The sequence below is a fragment of the Strix uralensis genome, chromosome Z, assembly GCF_047716275.1.
Source record: "Strix uralensis isolate ZFMK-TIS-50842 chromosome Z, bStrUra1, whole genome shotgun sequence".
NCBI lineage: Eukaryota > Metazoa > Chordata > Aves > Strigiformes > Strigidae > Strix > Strix uralensis.
Window position 1 is genome coordinate 29044974 of NC_134012.1, and position 15644 is coordinate 29060617.

Sequence of the window (15644 nt, forward strand, 5' to 3'; positions counted from 1 at the left end):
AATCACCTTCCTGACAGCTGTCCTTCCTGACAGCTTTGATACGCTTCATAGGGTGCTTGAAGAATTGCTGACAGCAGTTGATTAGGAGTAGTTCGTTGCTGCTGAACACTCTTTCTTCAAGTCAGTACATGGTTGAGGCACCACATATTCCCTCATCGCTACTACCCTGACATTTTGTCCCTTGTCCGGTCCTGCAGCCACTCCTTCCTGATCTGTGTCCACACCCAAGGCTAGTAGCTGGCTTCCTGCTGTGACTACTCCAACACAGGTTCATGTCCTCACTCTGCTGTCTTCCAGCTCTCCTTGAGCACAGTTTGTCACACCCACATGTTTCATGCATTAAGCTTCTTCATCACAGACATAACCATCACAGTTATGAGGCTCCTAATGCCAGGGTTTCTTTGCTGCAGGAAAAGGTGCTCCTCTATATGCACCTGTATGCAGTCTATAGGCTGTCTATAGGTTGCTTGACTAACCCTCTCTTTAGCCAGCTCTATTTATTTCCCCATAATAAGATATTTACTCACTCAAAGGCTGTTTCTACCTCTTCTCAGCTCAGCAAACTGTGCTGAACTGAGCTGTAACTGAGCATTAAGCCCACTGAAAGGCCCATCTTATTCCCTGACATATGCTTTTTTCTATTTAGTAGTATTGCTGTGAATCAAGTTTGATAATGCATGTCCTCTATAACTAAGGCTATAGGACTTGTGTTCATTATAGCAGCATCCTACTGTAAGCTTTTCATGCTAGGTGCCAGTGAGCCTCCTATATATCACAAGTAATCTGACTTTAGCAAATAGAGTGCTTCCATGTGGATGGGCATGCGGTTGTGAGGACACATGAAGGCATGATTTGCAGGCTGGTGGTGCTCTGCATCTGTTTCATGGGTTCCTGCTCAGTGAATTTGCCTGTACCCTTTACAGCTGCTGTTGTGTACCAGCAGGTCAGGCTCTGGATGGACTTGTCTGTATGAACACTGCAGGCACATTCCCAGACTTGTGGCATTAACACGGCTACTTAAAACTTATGTTTTGTGCAGGGACGCAGTGCTTATATGCTTAAAGCCAGCTTTCAGCCCACAGCCCCTTCTCTGCAGTGACATGTTCTCATGGTGATTAATACCATGATCAGCTTTGTTTGCTGCTATAATAAAGCTCAAATTTGTGAACAGACAGACTACTTCCCTCTGCTGATAAGTGAGAACTGAAGGCACAGCCATCTGAATCTTACGATGATTTCTGGCAAGGTCTTAAAATGTTTTCTGTTATTGCCATCCAATATGACTATATCAGTATTTTGAATAATGCTGCCATGATGCTTGAGATGCTCTTAATTAGGCAGCAGGGGACATACAGTTGAAAGATAATTATTCATCAGCTGCAAACAAAGTCATCCTTTATTCTACACAAATACCAGCACTGAAAAATTTACAAATCGTCTTTCAAACATGAATAGTTGGTTTAGGTGATGATCCACCCTCAGAAGTGTTGCTTTCTCTGCATCCACTCACCATTTGTAAGCTATTAAAACAATAACAAACCATGAATCCACAGTAACCATGGAGAGGCAGAAGAGTGGTTTCCTCTCTTCCATTGCTTTTGAAGACACAATCTAAATTTTTTTTTTTTTAAAGTTCACACGTTTTCAGTCTTATGGCAAACATGAATTAGGGCTGCCTCCTTACCATCCGTGCAGTTTAAATTAGATGAACAGGTCCGTTTTGCAGCAGCTCCCGGGTGTTTTTCCTGAATGCGACCGGACTGCAGCGCAGCCTGTGAGACCGGCTTGTCCTCGCTGCTCTCCTCCGCTGGTAGCAAAGCGGTATTGCCTGCATCTCTGCCCTCACTCTGCTTATGCGTTCTTGAAGCATCCATCAGAGGCGTGCTGGTGTTCCCTATTTCTCCCAGTGTCCACTAGATGACGCCTGTGATTTTAACAGGAGCTTGTAACCGTAAGAGCGGAAGATTTCATAGCTTTGCTCTTTATTTTCCACATTTTGTATATATATATGTGTGTGGTGCAAAGAGGCCTCGAGAGCAAGGAAGACTGAAAAACATCTTCACTGCTGTAGATTTGCAAGGACTGTGGGGGTGCAGAGACGTGTTTTGTACTTTCACACCCTATCTCACCTCGTTTGTGGAATACCAGACTGTAAAGAGACGTAGTTGAATAACTTCATTGTTTCTTCAGCAGGAGAAAATGCTTCGACACTACAAACGCAATGATGTTGACATGTACAACCTGAGACCAAACTGAGGAAGAAAAAGAATATTGAAAAACAGCAACAACGTCATCAAACAGGTACATTACTGGTACTCTGTGTTGTAGTGCATGCCTTGTAGATGTATGCAGGAGTAAACGGAATGGAGGATGGAGTCTGATGGAGGATGGAGTCATCAGTCGGTGAAGTCCTCTAGCTGGTGATATGCTTCAGGAATGCATGCAGTAGAGCTAAGTCAATGCTCTGGTTACAGAATAGCAAAGGACACTCCTTTTCACTCACCTGCCTTTGCTTGGTTAGCAAATTTGGGTCTATAAAATCAAGACATGGTTTTATTTTAAAAATACACAATGTAGTTAAGACATATTAAATAAAGATAGTAAAACTAGATTGACTAGCCATTGTGCCTAGTTACTGCAAGTTCATTTATGTAAATTATCTTGATTGGTTTATAATAGGTAAATACAATTTCTTCCTCTGGGAGCAGGTGCTCCTACTTCATTTTGTTATTTGTATTCTGAAAGTGATATTGTGAGTGTTGTGGGGAAAATTAAAGATGTCATACAGCAACATGTTCCTATGCCTAGGCAATACAGCCTTCAGTTTTTCAAAAGCTAAAGGTGAAATTCTGTCACTTGAAAGTTGAACTGTATATTGGCTGTGGTGGGAATCTCCAGTGGGAAACACAGCACAAATGATGTGTGGCTGTTCACTCTGATGGACCTGGGCCAGTCCCTGGAGCACTTCAAAAAGAACAGTCAGAGAGAAAAGGTGGGTTTGAATCAGGATGAAATAAGCAATCATGTTCCTAAATACAATAATCAGTCATGTATACTGTAATTTCAAAGATGCTTTCTGAAAGATATTTCTTTCCAATGTATTAGGAGGAACTGAAACTGCTTTCAGATTGACCTTCCCTTTAACCCTGGGACTGTTGAGACTGCCAAGTCTTTCTTGCCCTGGTTTCACTGGCAATCCTCCTGAGACCTTCAGAGATGTCAGTTAGGACCACTGTTGGCCATTAATTGAAGGAGCAACTGTGCTGTTTCATTACCTAAGAAATATGTCTTCTTGGTATGTATGAATCATACTGAAAATGCCTAGAGAGTTTTAGACACCCACAGTTTCACCCTCTTTGCTACCAGTTATTGCTACTAATCGGCTCTTCTACTGGTGTTTATAACCTCTTCTGTACTGTGAAAGACTCTTTTTTAATGTGAAAGCAGTAACAAGCAGGCAAATTGCCTTACAAAAGACAAAAATGTTCAGGTGCTCCTTGTACGTTAGGAAGAAGAAAGAATGGGCACACATCCAGCGTTTTTTCTCTTCCACAAATGCATCTGAGCACCTCTGGTCACCACATTGCTTTATACCTTCTGAGAATCATAAACCAATCACAACACCTTTACATTCACAGTATAGACAGGCTTTGACATGTGACTCCTCAGATCTGTCTGAAAAACTTTCCTTTTACCCAATGGTATGTGCGTTTTTCTGCTGAAAGGCATCAGTGAATCCAGGGATTCATGAAGGGGAGATGTCTAGACCATGGCCTGAATTGCTTCTCTTTCTCCTTAGTTGGGGAGAAAATGGATAGATATGAGTATGATCTATTAACATCCTTTCCCTGTGCTCACTGTCCTGGGACGTGACATAGGCAAAAGTAATGTTCCAGTCTGCAGTTGTTAAAATATGCTAGCTAGTTCGCTGACTGACACAGCACTCTTTCTTTGGTTAAACAAGACCTATAAACAAGCTTGCTAGACATTATTTCCCCCATAACTAATTTTTTAAATCTTCTCCTGCAATAACATTTGAATGATTTTTTCTTCTGGCTAAACAGACAAGTTGAATTTCTTGGTCTCAAGATGGCATCTAAAATACAGCTGGACAATAATCAGCCTGTTTTAAAAGTCTGAATTCAGTCAAGCAAAGCAGGAAGCAAGTTGTATAGTCTTCCTTTTGCTTCCATTTCAGCACCAGAGCGCCTCATGACCATGTGAAGCCTATGGGTGATGTGGAGAAGCACTCCTCTTGCTGTGCCAGAAATGAGAGATTTGGGTGCTAGGTTGGGGTTGGAGGTGGAATAAGAGCTGAAAAGCAACCTTGCTTTGGGTTGGTTGTTTGTCTTCTCATTGCCAAGCATGAGCAAGCCTGGGCGTGAAAAGCCTGGTAAACTTGTGGCACATAGGCCACACATGGTGCATAAACCCTCTTCCAGACAGCTCTGTGTAGGGATGTGGTGTGACTCCAGAGTTGTTTTACTCTAGAAAATGGTGTTTTATTGAACAGAACTTCTCTGAGAAAGGAATCAGGTTCAAGGTGAAAGGACGAATTATCATCAATTTGTGACAAGTTGTTATGTAAAGGATTTCTGCCGTGGAGTGGTATGAAAATGACTTATTCCTTGTCTTATTCTTTTCTGGGGCTAACACACTCTTACTGACATGCTTGGTGGTTTAAGTTTCCATAAGAAATATGTTATTCCTCTTCAGTGGGCCTGTTCATAGCACATTAAGGCTGATAAATCCCAAATGAGTAACACTGACTAGTGAATTCAAAAGGCCATCCTGGAAACACTGATTTGGAGACCTTGTACATGGATGTTCCTCAGCCCATCTTTCAGATCATGCTCACAAAACCTCTCCCATAACAAGCTTGTTGCTCTCTTTCCAGTTTCACCACATTTATGGCCATTCTCTCATTGAACCCAGAAAGAAGAATAGGAGGAATGTATTCACGTACTCTAATTCATAGTGAATATGTTCTTAATGCTTAAGCTCTTTGAAATCAACAGGAGCATTTGTATAAATAAGTGTATTCAGTGCAGATAAGAAACACAGAACAAGGCAAATAGGAGGGGATGCAGTATTTGTTGCATATCAGCTGTCTTCTGTAATGTCATTTAATCAGAAACCATTTAAAGAGGCTTAAAAAATACTAGTTTGGTGAGGAATGTCAGACATGTCCCATACAATATTTTGAAACAAGTGTTATTTATAAGAGAAGTTTAAAAGCTACCCTCAAATGCACAGTAACTTGGATGGGGCAGGTCCCTCCCACATGTGGTGTTGCAAAGAAAGTCTCTGTCTCTTTTTTCGCATATTATCAAGCCACAAGACTCTACCTGTGCTTTGCAAAGAGAAACTTTCCTAGTGTTTACACAGGTGAGCTAGGAAAGGGGGTGTGAAGGCTGTTGGCAGCTGTGCAAAAAGCTGATGTGAAACTGAGAGAACAAGTATATTTTCAGGGTTGAACTATTTAAAATACACATTTTTTAAAATGCAGTGGATTGAATGCTTGCAAAAGATAGTATAATGTTAACACAACAGGTCAGAGACTGAGTTTGGTATTCATTGCCTGAACACAGCTCAGGGTGGCTCTTTAAACCTTCTCACAGCGGCTGCAGCCACTGTACTTCCACCCTGGTCTGGAAGGATTACTTTGAGAGGGTGAGAGCTTAGCTCACTTCCTCTGCCCTTGCAGGCCTTGGCCTTTCTGCTGAGGCTGCTGCTTATGTGATAGTCTGAACAGCTGGTGTGTAATGGGAATATTCTGGAGGCATTCAAATTGGGGACTTAGATACGGAGGGGCTGCATCCCCTGCAGGCATTATTAGAGTTGCAGTGGTAGGAACTGAGTTTTGGGGGGACCTCTCTGCAAAAAAAAGGAACAGCAACATGGAGGCAGGGAGGGATGTATGGCACCTTACAGGCGTTTCAGGTCTCCCGGGCTGCAGAACTGGTGTGAGCATGGTGAACAGCAGCAGAGGCACAGTCATTGTGTCTCAGGTGGAGCAGAAGCAGAGGCAAACTGCACGTATAGCTGGGCACCAGGGTTGTGCTTAGTGAGCCTTCCTATCCTCCAGTGTCAGACACAGGAAGGGTTAAAAGCTCAGGGCATTCTTGAGCTTTTGTCTGTTCCCCCATTCACATATAAAACACAACACAAGAGAAGGAGGCAGACAGAGAAAAGACTGTCCAGGGAGAAATGGGTTGAAATGGAAATTTGCTGCCTAGAGTGGAGACCTAATTTTGTGGACTTTCCTGGAGCTGTGTGTGGTCCAGGGTGGCATTTCACCCATGTGGTTGTTCTAGTGTACATCATTCTTCAACACAGACAGGCATGCATGAGCACTGACTATGTTGGTGAGGCCCAAGGCTGACACTGTCTGTGCTTTGTACAGTAAGAGATTCTCAGAGGTAGCATGTGGGTTGTTTTCATGGATTGGGCCTCTAATGGAACACTGATTACTGCCATGTGTGAACTACATCTAGACTGCACAACTGCTCTGGTTGTGGGTCCCTGTAGATTTCAGTTCCTTTGCCCAGGATCAGTACTGGGGATTGAGGGGAGAGGATCCCTGCTTCCTTCTCAGCGGTGATTAACAATGCCATTTGTCAGCCTTTGCTGCCCTACCATGGCCTGAATATGTTCTTTGTCCACAAACTGCGCTCATCTCTGAGCTCCCTGGTTGAAACAAACACGCTGAGCAAGGAAGTCTAAGTGAGCCAGCCAAAGCCACAAGAGCAATCTGTCTCAGGGTCCTGGTTTAGGACTGAGGATTTCCTGGCTCCAGATCCTGCGCTCCAGCTACAGATGCATTTCTCACATGGTTAGTCATATATTATATCATCCTCCCTTCAAGGTGGGTGTGTGGAACGGCAGCAATTAGAGATCGTGTCCCTCCCATTACCTTTGCTATACCTGTGTTAAAGCTGATTCACAAAAAGTTTCAAACCTCCACCTTCTGCACTTCCCCAAGCTGTTACGGTGCAAGAAACATTCACTCCTGGGGGACGATGTTGAGGTATTTTTACTTGTGACTATCATGAAAAATTTACTTTCTAGCCAGAGCTTCCTGAGAGAATAACCTGATTTCTGGCCATTCTCTCCTGGCATCACCCTGCCTTTGGGATGGGTGGCCAGGGGAGTGAGAGGTGTCCGCTGCATCCCGGTGTCTGCACCCAGGCCAGCAGCGAAGCTTGCAGCTAGGGACCTGGGCTGGGGTTGACTCAGCCACCCCCTCTGTGGCATTTGCAACATGCGCTCGTTAACCGTGTTTGGTCTGCTTAGTGTCAGGGCCTTTATTGTGCCAATTCTGCTACCTTTATAGGCACTGCTACTTAAGCTAACAAAAAGTTTGTAAGGGAATAGGATATGAAACACATAAATAAAAGTATCATATATCCCTAAAACATGTGTGGATTAAGCTGGTGAAAAGGTGAAATTTCTCTTCCCCTTGATTTAATGTCTATTTTTCTTGGAAACTATACTTTGAAGGCTGCCCCCCCTTTTGCTAAAGTGATAAAAGATACGTTTTCTTATCTGAATGCAATGACATTTTAAAAGGCTCCCTTTGTTGTTTCTAAACCTGCATGTCAACAGCTATACCTCTTATACAGTTTTCTTAATATTTACTTAATATAACTCTACATTGTGTTGATATAAAACTAGACAGCATAGTTTTAACTTTGCAGTACTTTTGTTGGATGAAAGTCTTTACAATGCCAGACTAATCTTTCATGACTGACAGCATATTGGCATGGCATGACAATTTAAATCCACCTTGGAATATGTTAATCCATCACCTGGCATTATGATACTTTTTTTACTTCTGGTTTCTAGATGCTGTAACTTTTGTTTCAAGCTGCGTGTTTTTAAAGGTCAGGTGTCTCACTTTTAACGCTTCTTTACAAAAGAGTTTTCAAGCTGTTTATTCCTAGATATCAGGAAGGTATTCTTAAATGAAGTAATAAGAAAAACCCTTTGGACATAACTGTTATTTTTCTAGCCTTTGTTAGGTAACTTACTCCGTTAATAATTTACTCTGTGAGTTTGAACTGAAAGGTTTATTCTATGGCTGTAAGGGTGAAAAATTGGATTGTTACTTTCTGCTAAATACAAAAAGGGCTACTTTTTCAGAAAAAAAACCTCACTGACGTTAGTTATACTTAGTGCAAAAGTGAAGGAGACATTCTGATGTGGAAAGAGGAACTAAATTAAAATTAAAATTCCTCCTAAAGCATTTTTTTTTCAGCAATAACCATCAACAGAAATTATGTCTGGCATTCTGCAAAACTGCAACTGGGAATCTTGACCCTGATAGTGAGACCCTTTCCTCATTTGTTAGAAGACAACAAACATGTCACCAGCTTTGTTTTTTTTATCACTTGTTTAGAAAATACCACACTTTATGCTCTTCAGTGGCCATTTGAATACAGGGTTTACTAATTGTTTCTACCCGTCAGTTTAAATCTCCTTCTTACGATGCTTATGATAGTCCACTGCCTGACACACCTTGTCATGACCAGCACAGTGAATAAGCTGTGGTCAGAAAGGGACAATAGGTTTAGGCTGTGACTAAAACTGAACAGAAAGAGCAGCCAGGAGTGGTAATGAATGTTATGTGGCAGAAGTGGAAGGAAAATCCTGTGAAATGTGCACTGATGCCAGAGTTCACTGAAGGCCTGACTTACCTGCTGTTCTCCAAGACTGCTTCTTCCGGGTCCTCACTGAGCTCCTAGAAAAAGAGCAGACATACTGAGAGCCTGTTACATTAGCCTGGGACAGAGCAAAACTAGGAATTTGCTTTTTCCCTCTTCCTTCAATATGAAGACTCACGGTGCTGGAGCACAACAAGTATTAGCTTTGAAGAAGCAAGTCAGCTAAAAATCATCACTAAGCAGTCTTTTTCCCAGGAGCTGGGGATTCATGGTCACACAGTTAGAGAAGAAGATGGATGAAAACACTTAAAAAGGAAAATATTATGTAGCTATCAACAAGAGTGAATACTGAAAGAAAAATGGAAAGAAGAATAGAGTCCTTCCTTTCCTCTACAACAGTAAAAAGGAAGGAAGGGGAAAAAAATACAGCTATTCAGGGAAGGTTTTAAGATAAGTTTTCATGCTATGAGCTGTCTAAAGATGAAATCAGAGTGTTATCAGGATTTGTTTTTACTATAGACTGTATGAACTTTACACACCAATATAATAACGGAAAACAATTTGTGTGTGTCACTTTTGCTCATCCGTTTTCAGGGATAATGAGTTCCTCCTGGATTAATCTGCACTACAATTTCTGCTACCATTGTTGACTGAAAACAAACCAAAGAGAAATTAAAATCATGCTATCTACAGCCAATGTGGAAAAGCATTGCCAAAAGCAGCTAATCCCAGCTTCGAGTGTCCAGTTAAAGGCTACATGTGAACTGAACCACAGCTAGGAAAACCCGCCTGAATCTATGCCACACTTCGAAGTGGTAGTCTTTGACCCTTAAATGGCTGGCTCTTATAACTGGGTAATGAACTCGGTACAGTTCAATGGCTTTAATGTCTCAACAATAGACATTCTGGCTACTGGTTTAAGATGTTCTAGGAACTAAGCTTGCAAATAGCCCAGGGAACTCAATTAGCCAAGTGAACACAAGCTGTGGTTGTTTGATGTTTGGTATTTTAGACGAAAATGAATTCTAGTCAGGTGAGCAGAAAATGAGGCAAAAGTTTGTTTTCTCATTGGTAATGTACCTGGAAAGGAACAGGAAGGGTATGTGTAGCCAGACAAGAGGAAGAGGCTGAGAGAGAAAGGGAAAAGAGAGCAGAGATGACTTAACATGATTTCAGGTGTCATAATATAAATCCTATAGCAATAAAATGTTCCAAAGCAGTGACATGCAACCATCACAATTGGAGACTTGGAAAGACCTCTTAGATTGTGGAGACCATCCCCCTGAAAAGTCACAGACATGATTTAGGACGTATCAGATGTGCAGCCAGAGGTTAATTAGCAGCGACTAGCTCTCTGCAGCCATAGTAAGAAATCACTGTAGTCAATATATGTTGAACTTAACAGTGCTTGCTGTTGCAAGAGCAACCTAAGCAACCTCAGCTTTCCTGGCTTGTCGGTTTTCAGGGTGTTTAACAGGCCATTCATTACAGCGGTGGATTAGTGGGGGATGAAAAATGTATCATTTCAATTGTCTCCCCAGCAGCAAGCAACTGATGCCATGCCATGTTAAACATGTTTATTCAAGCAAACTCTACTCCTTTTACTTTTGCTGAATAAGTGCAAGTTCGCCTTTGCAATATATAAATGTTGCCCACATACTGACTCCTCAGAAAGAAATGTGTATTGTTGACTGTAGTTGAATGGCTGTTCAACATGGTGGTGAAAACACACAGAGCCATGGCAAAGGTCTTACAGGTAATAGGTTTTCAGTAGCCATTCTTGAGTTCTCCTTTCCAGTTGCTCCTGTTACACAGGCAGTGGCATTTACATCAGCAATCAGCAAAGTGACCACCCACCTAAAACCTTATTTAACTAGGAGTGTTCAAACAGTGCACCTAGGAGTGCAGTGATAATTCGACAGGAGCCTTGTCTTGCTGTGAAGTGTTTTTCATTACTCATTTCAAAGGAGTTGTGAGGGCAAGAGATTATGTGACTTCTGTGCATGCTGCACAAAAGCAGGCTGGTGACTAATTAATTGTTCAGGATGCAAACCTGAAACAACTCACTCTGTCAGTCGGACTCAGTAAAGTACAAGCTGTTCCAGGTCTGGCAAAGACAGCTTCTTTGCTGTCTTCCTTTTGCCTGGTTCAGGCTATGGTTGCAGTTTTGGAGTGGTATAATGCTGGTTTTGAGCCAATACAACAATATTTATTCATACCTAGCTCAGAATTTGCCCCAAGAAACACCTCAGAAAGAAAATATGTTTTCTGTAAACAGCATTAATATAATATTACAGACCCCTAAAAAAAATCGGTAATACCAAAACTCAGGTAATTTACAGATGATTATTTGTTCTCGCATTTCCAGTTTGCTCTGTATTTCTCTTTTTCATCAGTGACTTTGCAAAAGATTTTGGCTAACTCCATCCATGGTGCCCACCACGTGTTGGCCACTGGAAATGTATAATTTATAATTCCTTGCCACTGCCTGATGACTATGGCAAATCCATGTGGATTTCCTGGAGATTAGCCCTCAGATACACTAGTTCTGTATAAAGTATCTGGATGACCAGTTATTTGTGTTTTGTTAATGAAAAATACAATAATTACCTTTGCATTTTGGAAAACATCCTCTGAGATATGTATATCAACAATTATTTCTATTAGATTTTATAACAAGGAACAAGTAAAATGATAGGAAATGTGGAGATAGAGAATATTTTCAAGATGGCTTCTGTGATGACATTGACACCTTAATCACTTCTGCTCTGATGGTGTTGATGAAGGTGTTGAGGTGGTGGTGGTGGGACTGAAAGCTATGCTCTTTGTGGGCTGCTGTCATCAGGACTGCATTGCTTCTCCTTTCTTTTTAAAACAAGGAAAAGAAAACATCACCAAAAAAAATATTTCTGCCTATGCTTGTTGATGAGAAGGAAAGACCATGGCATTGAGAGAACTTTTTGTACATGCAAAAATTTGGCCTTTCAAGTCCCCTTAAGAATGAAAAACACCTAGAAACTGTAGACTTGTACCTTCTATCAAATTAAGTGTATTTGTGGTAAAAGTCACAACCTTGTGTGGCATGAGAGGGAGGACCTTGATAACTGTGCACCAAAATTTTCAGAACTCACTAGACTAATGAGCTTCCCCAATAGATCCCTTGAAGCTTTTGCCAGGCTTTGCTTGGGCTGTGTTTATAGGGCTGAAAGCCTCCTGGCAAGGGTGTGCATGATGGCTGATGTCCTGAGCACTGGCCCTACAGACATGTGAGGAGGTCTGCTGCCAGAGAAGGCCTGCTGTCAGGAGTTGTGGTGGGCAGTATCCATAATGACTGGCCTTCTCCAGTTGCTGGGCCTGATGTTCTGTTCATGACTCAAGGGGAAGAAATAGGAGAGAAGGCAGCAGTGAATGGCAGGAGTGGAAGAAGAGTATGAGACAAGAGTGTCTGTCAGAAGATGGAGTAAAGAGGAGGGAAGGGAAGCAAAGGAAGCTCAAGGAACTGTGCAGCACTGACAGCAGGAGCTGTGACAACCCATACTCAGATTTGGGGCTGAGTCCTGCCTGACATGCTTCTGCAGGTCACCCTTTCACCCTCAGAATGTGGAACAGAAAGTGGGCAATATCCAGCAGCGGCAGTCAGGAGCTCCACTCCTTGTCAGCCAGTTTCCTGGTTGGAAAGCGAAGTAAATGGTCCTTTGAAGGAAATGCATGGCTTTCCCAGCTTGGCAACTGTTCAGACTCTCAGAGCTTTCATATAACATCTCTGGAAGTAGATCAAGAGACAACACAGACTATGCAGATGGAAGTCAGACCCCATTCCCAAGCAAAGATTTTGCTCCCTAAAGGGAGAAGTGCCAACAACTTCATGGAGTCCATAGTGACAACCTCATTGCTACCAACAGTGTCTGGACAGTGCACATACAAAATACTGAAGGACATCAGCTTTAACTCCTGAGGTAAACTGCTATTTAAGTAGGTTATCTCTTTAAAGAAATAGTATGTTAATTTTGGTGCATTTCTAATTTCTCCATAGACTGAAATGACCTGCATTTCTTTTCCTTTTCAGGTAGACTCTCTTTACTTCTGCCCAAACCCTTCATTTCTCAACAAAAGGAGGGCCTGGTCAAACCTGCGTCTGTAGATGTCTGACTCATCTCTGCTGGGCTTTTTCCACTTTGGCAAGAGCCTTCACAAGCTTTGTGCACACTGAAGACATGAAAAGAATGGCTGAGGTGTTTGATATGGGGGACAGTTTGCTTGCAGGTCAACTGGGATGTGAGGAGTCAGTGCGTTTAAGGAAGACGAGACTGATGGCGTTTACACACTGAAAGTGATATTTGTGTGCTGAATTTCTTTCTAAAATAGTGAGCTGGGTAACTGTTTCTGTTGTTACTGTTCAAATATTTGAATTGTCCAATGCTTTTTGATGTTCAGACATGGAGTAGGAACAATAGAAGACAGGAAATAACATTATCAAATGTATTTCTCAGACTTTGATGCTGTGACAGAAAAGCTCGTAAATGATCTATGGTCCATTGAAACTTTCAATACTACTTGTAACTTTTAATGTCTACGAAGTGTACTTCATGGACTTCAGAAAGAAAATTGCTGAAAAGGAAATTCTTTGATTTGGAAGGGAAAGAAAGTCTTAGTTCCACAGGGAGTCTCAATAGACTGAAGTGAGACGATACACAGAGAAGATCATACAACTGTTTGTATGGCTGAATGTATATTATTTTTGTCAGAAGTACTGGCTTCTTTCAGTCTGGAATAGCTTAACTTCTAGGACATTAGTGTAATAAATGTAAAATGTTACACCATCACTGAAGATCTCTTTCCCTATAAAGTGCCTAAAAAAGAAATAGAGTACTGAATATTTTCTTATTCAATATTAATTTTAACATCTATCTTTCAGAAGTCACATTCAGATAAATAACCAATATATTGCATGTAAAGTCTCCATGGAAGAAAAGATGGTTAAAATCCATATTGAGAAAGAGTTTTCTGGTGACAAATGATTAAGTCATTCCATCAAAAAGATTTCTTGGTTTTGGCTCTAGACATGACAGTATAAAAAGCCAGTCACCTTATCTTGAGGGCTTTTTTTCCCCTCTAGACTTTCACTCAAGCAGAACCTTGTCAACGCATGAGTTTACATCATTAGCACGGGTGTTTGGTTTCCTGAAACATAACAGAAGAGAGTGCTGTTGATGGGAGAACAGGGTACAAGGGGTGAAGGCAAGGGATGGCTTCTACATGATTTGCTGAAACAGAAATGCAAACAAGAAAAGAGCCAGCTTACTCCACAAGGCAAAACCATGTGTTTATGTTCCTGTCCAATCAACTCATGATCATGTCTCTTTATTTACCCATTTAGGTCAAAATATACTTGGCATGTCACTGAGAGAGTGTATGGATGCAGGTTCTACTGGATGTGTTTTGCACTTGTTTAATTTGCTTTTTAGAATATTAGTATAAGAAAAAAGAATGTCCACTGTTCTTAGAAGACACTTTCCACTATGCAGTATAGTATGTGCTAGTGAAATACTGTCCTAAGCAGCTCATAAACTCCTTTCTGGAATGTCCCTCTCAAGGCTGATATTTCTTGCTTACATAAATCCCCTTCACTCATCTAAAGGGACAACACTTTGTCCCATTCGATCTCACTTCAAAACCTAGCCTTTATAACTGCTTCTCAGTCATTATTAGTATTGCTTAGTTATCTGGGCAAACAGATCACTAAGTGCTGATCTTTTTTCTGCTACATCTGTATTTCAGTTTTGATAATTCAACTGTAAGTGACTATGGCAGAATGTGATCCAAGCAAAAGTTCAAGAAGTTACCATCCGTCAGCTGAGACACTGCAACATCCATGGGCATGTTCCTAGTTTGCTCCAGTTGCAATCTAATTTGACACAGCCTACACTTTCTTCATTGTTTCTTACTTGTGATTTGATGTTCCACCACAGGCAACATCCTCCTGAGATCCTTCATCTTCTTTGACATTTTCTAGCAATATGGCAGGGTGAGCCAGAAAGCAAGCACTTTCAATTCTCATTGACTTCTCCCCTTTCCCATTTGGAGATACAGTTACAGTTTCAAGCATTAGTTACCAAGATACGCTTGTAAAACAGGCAGGCACAACCATGTATTACATGTACCAGCTAGGAAAGTACATGACATGTATTACGTAGTGATATACATTGCTTGTTTGTATTGTAACTGGGCAAATACTGGGAAAACTACCTTCTACAATGATGTACTCAACTGCTAAATTATTTGGCTCTAGCCATGCCAAACTTATTTCTTTCCATGTGAATTTTTCTTTCCCAGTGATATTTTGCTCATCAGTTTTATCTTATGTGAGTTGTAGGTGCTGAATCATTCAACTAGTAAGTGTCAGAGCCTCAGGAGTGTCTGTCTGGCACCCTGTGTGGTTCAAGGGAAAGCAATGTTTGCAAAAGCAGCTCAGAACCAATCTTTGAGCTCCTTGGTACTTAGACTACTGAATGCCAGTATGATCCTGAAGAGGAAAATCATCAGGCTACTAGACCCTCAAATCATCTTGTATCTGAAATCCCTTCTGCTCTTTCACATTGCAGTCAAATCAAAAGGATGAGAAAAGGCATGAGAGAACTCCTTGAACTTGTGTCAGCTCCTGTTAGTATCTAGCTATGCCACTTCGAAGTGTTTATTTTGCTGTATGTGTTTTTCTCCCTGGAACCTTGTCAAATGGCAAAGTGGGATCCTTGTTTTCCAGGATCAACATTTTTGGGGTGATAAAATTAAATACCATCACTCAGTTCCCTTCCAGAACATTAATATTATGAACAGTTTTTCCAAGATGGGATTTTGATGGGAAGATACATTGTCCATCAGTTTAAAAAAAGATTACAGGTTTTAGAAGCTTGTGATTATCTTCAAAAAATGTGTAAAAATGACAGCCCTTCAAAACTATTAAAGTAAAACATAATGCAA

At 41.3% G+C, this 15644-nt stretch overlaps 1 long non-coding RNA gene across 1 annotated transcript; it reads left to right on the forward strand.

Moving 5' to 3' along the window:
• Positions 1–1394: 1394 nt before the first annotated feature.
• On the forward strand, positions 1395–13489 carry LOC141938132 (uncharacterized). The gene is made up of 3 exons (XR_012627176.1): positions 1395–2301; positions 3106–3295; positions 12733–13489. It is a non-coding gene; the product is annotated as an uncharacterized LOC141938132 (long non-coding RNA).
• Positions 13490–15644: the final 2155 nt, after the last annotated feature.